Genomic DNA, 6,000 nt, shown 5'->3' with positions numbered 1-6,000 from the left:
AGAATAATATGGTTGGGGTTGCCACCTGTCCACCTTTGCAAGGGACACTCCCCTTGGGCAGTTGTGTCCTGCAAAATAAATGTAATTATGGCAAATGTCCTGTGATTTAGGGCAAAGACTTCCTATATTGTCCGTAGTAGTTGCATAAAACAATTATTTTGTTTCTGAAACACCTAAATGTTATAAGAAACAGTATAAGCAACTATAATGCTACAAGAATAACATTTTATTTAGGCAAAACAGTGAAGTACTCTGCTTTCTACTGGCTGTGGGTATGTGTTGCCCTGTAAAGTCTGACATCTCTACATACAGGTCCTATAGGGTTCCCACCTTTCTAAATGGCCAGTGAGATATGTTCTGTAGAAATGTCAGAATTTCCAGGACAAAACATACCTACAGCCATGCATAGTACAGAATTATACTTATCTGCAAAAATAAAAGCTTAATCTAGTAACATTTGAATTGCTTATGCTAGTTCACATAACATATTGAAGTTTCATACATAAAATAACTGATTTATGCAACTATTAATGAAACATAGAATATAATAATGTCCTGTAATCAGGACATTTGCTATGTCTTGATTATTTTCGCAGTGTCCCTTGCAAATTGGGACAGGTGGCAACCCTAAAGTCCCACCTTGGCCAATTGAAAAGGTGGCAAACCTATAATAGGTATGCGGTAGCATGACTCGCCGATGGATGTGGCTCCCACAACCCAACTACTTGTCTGTATTGAAGAGTCTCGGTTCCCATGTATCAGCCAGATGGGATCAAATTATATGAGGAACACACAAATATGATTAATTCACTGTACAGGTCACTGATTCCAGACAGTCGAATGCCATGCCATCGCCTAATGGGCAGCCATTCCTGATACTGTAGTCATGTAGTCCGATGTAATAGGCATCACCAGGTGGGAGCAGATTGTATGAGGAACACACAATTAATATGATTAATTCACTGGACAGGCCGCTGATACCGTAGCAGTGAAACGCCATGCCATAGCCTAATAGGCCGCCACTCCCGATACTGTAGTCAGGGTGGCCTTAGGTCAACTGGTGCCCTAGGCAAAGGGCACCACGGCACCTCCCACCACACCACCCAGTGCCCCCATCCTGGTCTACCTACACCAAATAAATACTGGAAAAGTGGCCCTATTAAAGCGGTGCCCAAGGCAGCTGCTTAGTTGGCCTATGCCTAAGGCCGGCTATGACTGTAGTCATGTAGTCCGATGTGATAGCTGGGAGCATATTGTATGAGGAACACACAAATATGATTGATTCATCAGACAGGCCGCTTATTCCGTACAGTCGAACGCCATGCCGTCGCCTAATAGGCAGCTATTCCCAATACTGTAGTCATGTAGTCCGATGTAATAGGCATCACAAGTTGGGAGCAGATTGTATGAGGTACACACAAATATGATTGATTCACTGGACAGGCCGCTGATTCCGTACAGTTGAATGCAATGCCGTTGCCTAATGGGCAGCCAATCCCGATACTGTAGTCATGTAGTCCGATGTAATAGACATCACAAGGTAATATTGTGGTCCTCGCTCCCACCCAGGGGTGTGAGTGACAGATGCTAGCACCAATGTCGGTGCATTTGCAAGTGCGGGAGCGAGCAGGTGTAAGCATGTTTGGCTACCAGTATGCGAGTATTTCACTGGTAAAGCAATTTAGAGGCTAACCGAGTGTAAGAGGCTGTAACCAGAGATCAGCAGTGCTTATCACTGCACAAACCCACGTACACACGCTCCCAACTGCTTTAATGTGCCTTACTCCCTCCATATCCAATGAGCTTGTTCTGCCCTGCAACCAAATAAACGTCCTTTGCAAGGGTCGGAACCAGGACCCTGCGCACACAGCTAATGTGTATTATCAATATGCCATGGCAGATATACAGACAACGGACAGTACCACAAACATATCATACAGCACAGTCATTCAACAGTATAGGAATGTATCCCATCATGTAGATGTATATGTGAGTGTTTATGTCCAACATATAGGTACATGCATATATAGAGATGTATCAGGAGCATGCCATGTGGCAACAAAGCATTACAAATGAATGAAACAGGAAACACCAGCAACGCCTGTATTATGTAGTGGTGTTGCTCTATGTGATCTCAAGACTCCCTCAGACAGACATGTGTCAGTCATACACGCAAATAGTTATACAGTGGCTGTATACAACACTCTGTGCATGTAATGTACATTAACAGTACCTGTCCAATCATTATGCGTGAACAGTACTCTTGCAAGGTGCTGTGTGCAACATCATCATCATGATAAAGGTAAATGGGGTAACCATAGAGGGACTGGTAGTGTTGTGTGTGCAATTGGGTCATCCTCATCATGTGCACCTGGACCATGTAGGAGTGATGTGCATACCAGGATTATGCGCCTGAAGGACAGGGGTGAGGATAACAGGAGTATGTTATGATGCATATTACAAGGGTTTCATGTATCCAGTGGACACGTGTGTGTAATGGACAGCTATGTATAGGGCAAATGTTGTCTTAGGAGCCGATTGGCCTTATGTGTCCATAGGTGAGGGTCAGATGTTGGGGAAGGAGTGTAGGTATGGCTGTGGAGGATAGGTAGGATCACAGAAAAGACAGCATACAGGGTTAGTATATGACACATGTGGGGGGATACACCCCAGACGGAGATGGGTGTTCGGCATTCACAAGCCCATGGGAACAGTGGGACAGAGGTCCCCAGCCATGGGCAACTGCCACTGCACCTACACAGCTGCAAAGGAGGCAATGCTGGGGGCTGTCCAGGTGGGGCAGCATTGCCCTGTAAATGTGACATTCTGCCCTTGAGCTGGTATATCTGGCTTTGGAACCCCTTAGGGAGACACCAACGCAACACGTCCAGGACCGCACGACAGCAGACAATTACATGTCTGGTCCTGCTGCCAGGGGAGACATGTTCCATCCTCAGTGGTGGTACCACCAGAAGGTGGTGCAGAGCCAACAGAGGTTGATGTCTATGGCTGGGCCCCAGATGTGCTAGTGCCCAGTGCCATGGTCAGCTGAAGTGGGACAGGAGGAACTGCCGGGACCTCCCAACCCATTCAGCCTATGATGTTGTGTTTTAAACCCACATATGGCTTAGAGATAGACAACAGCATGCAGGATTACCTATGACAATATGCATAGATATCACCAACAACCCAACACAACAGATGGTATACATTTGCAGAGGGAGCACAACACATGCATATATACTGCATGCCATCTGTACAATGTGTAGAAGATGTGTGATCACAGCTATGGACAGTTGCCCATTATTGGCTTGTCACTGGGAACCCCACACAGTGTCTGTCATACCACTGTCTCATGTGACACATGTCCAGTCAGGGATGTGATGGCAGTAACACATCCCTATCATCATGTACTGTCTGCAATCCTCACACTATGCTTCTGCTGTGCACAGATGTGTGTTCAGTGTGTATCACAGGAAACAAATGGTTGCACACACTGACCAGTTCACAGATGGCCCTACAGATGGGGGTCCCTCATGAACAGAGTACTGTCATGTCTGTATTATAACATGCAGAATATACATTACCATACACATGTTAAACAGGCAGTAGTCTCAATGCAGCATAGCTACACTTACATGCTGTAGTCATGTGTGGCACATCACCCTCCTGTCTTTAGGCTATTTCCCACTGTGGAAAATGATTGAGGTACATCCAGATATCATCTGTGATGCTGTGTCAAAACACCACATCCGGGTACCACTCACAGTGACTGTCATGGCCAAATAACAACATGTTTCCCTAGATAGTGTACTGTGTTTACCCTGCGGATGGCTATGGGAACACCATCACAGCTGTAAAACATGCAATCAACTATAGGAGGACTGCAATAGGTGCAGAGACCTTCACCTGACCATGTCCATCACTTACAGTACACATGCTGCTGCTGTGCAGGTGTACTCCTTCACATCCACCAGAGAGTGTGTGGGTGGGTCAGGCAAAGTACACCAGGGAAGAGCTTGGATACTTAACCATAAGCATCATCTGCCACATGCCGAACAGTACAGGAGTCAACCCCCTGACTACTCATTACTATTGCATGTGCATGACGTTACTACATGTGCCACAAAGGTGACATGTTGCTGTGCTGTAAGAACATATATGTGTGTAGGTGAGTGACATCTGCAACAGAGATATAGTAGACATACATTAGGTGTGGCACACATGGCTGTCCACATGAATGGATGCCATTGTCACCACAACTACACTCTCTAATGGACACGCATTGACACCTTTGCCAGGGCCACAAATACACAACGTAACAACTTAATTTGCCACACTGCAGTAATGCACAGGACCACATGCACCACAAGGGATATCTAGAGGTTCTGTGGGCTAGGGCATGTGAAAGTGTTTGACATCTGTTGGTATGCCAATGAGGATTATACTGGGAATGACTATGGTTGAGAGCATCACAACCCACACGCAGACACAGGGTGCCAGTACTGGCATGCAGGTATGCACTGCTTCATGGGTGAGTAGTAGTTGGCTGTGCAAGATGGCTGTACAAGGTTGGGTGAGGGGTAATCCTTGGCATCGCAACACCCGACAATGGTGTGCAGTGCAGGGGTGTAGTGTCTGCAATGTCCCACACAGATGGGTATTGCATTATCTGGCCTGACATCCTGGTTACCAATGTGTATGGCCATAGCTTTGCAATGCATGCCATGTCCATGTTTGATAGTCCTTCACATGGACATTGCCAAGGATGTGCATGTCCCACAATACTGTACAGTGACATGTACAGGTGTACCTGGTTTGGTAGACACATGCTGTGTACACAGTCTGTTATCCCCTGATATGCCAATACTGGCCTGGTGTGGCGAACCCTGTTTATAGTAAGCAGGTCGGCCCTGCACCTGCATGGATAGTATGATACAGGTATTCTGTGGTGTCAGTGGCATGGGTCCATACAGGGCACATGTGTACAGCATTGTCTGGCCTCTGTGGATCACATTTGATAGCACCACATATGTTGCAGGCATTCAGTGTGGAACATAGTGAAGGCACAATGTCCGCATATATGTGCCTATTGTACCGCTGTAAAGGGTGCCATGTCCTCTGCAGGCCACTGCGCTCACACCATGCCTACTATCTGTCATCAGTGTGCATGGTACTAGTAACATAGCGGGATATCCTAGGCAAGTTTGTTTGTGCATGGCACATGGGTGCGAGACATATATCGGGTACTAGTGGGGCTGCATACTTTGTTCACCAGGCCTTTTGCCAGATGTATGGGTATGGCTTGCCAACACAGTCCCATGGCTGACTGACAGCTGTACTCCTCCTGAGGTGGCCAATGTGTCATAAGACGGATACCATATAGGAAAACTACAAAATCTGCTCTCAAACATGTCCAATGGTAAGACAATCATGGCCCCCTCTACATAGGCTCTGACAGACAAACACAAACTTGCCATATCCTGTACACAAATCCCTACTGTACCACACTGCAGAAATACACATTTAGGGCACATGCTACAGTGAATACTACAAAGCACAGTTCTTGTCTCATGCAGGCATACATACATACATACACACACACTTGCAATGTCTGAGATTTGAACACTGACCTAACTACATTATTACACTACAGCATTATGCAGTTACAGAATGCGCTCCCGAGATTACTGGGACACAGCACTCCCAGAGGTGTATTTGTAGATGGATGACATCATCATCAGCCTTGCCAAAGGTGGGTATAAGAAATGTAAGGAGTGTGAGCAGTCTAAAAGCATTACTCAGTCTTCAGACAGACGAGGACACACACACGGCAAGTGTGGGATTAGAACATCGACTTAACTATTTTATTACACTACAGCATTACACAGTTACAGAATGTGCTACAGAGATTACTGGAACACAGCACTCCCAGAGGTGTATTTGTAGGTGGGTGACATCATCAGCCTTGCCAAAGGTGGGTATAAGAAATGTATGGAG

The sequence above is a fragment of the Protopterus annectens genome, chromosome 2.part1 (genome assembly GCF_019279795.1).
Source record: "Protopterus annectens isolate FY-2018-M chromosome 2.part1, PAN1.0, whole genome shotgun sequence".
NCBI lineage: Eukaryota > Metazoa > Chordata > Ceratodontiformes > Protopteridae > Protopterus > Protopterus annectens.
The sequence above is the reverse complement of the archived record's forward strand: the minus strand, read 5'-3'. Positions refer to the sequence as shown.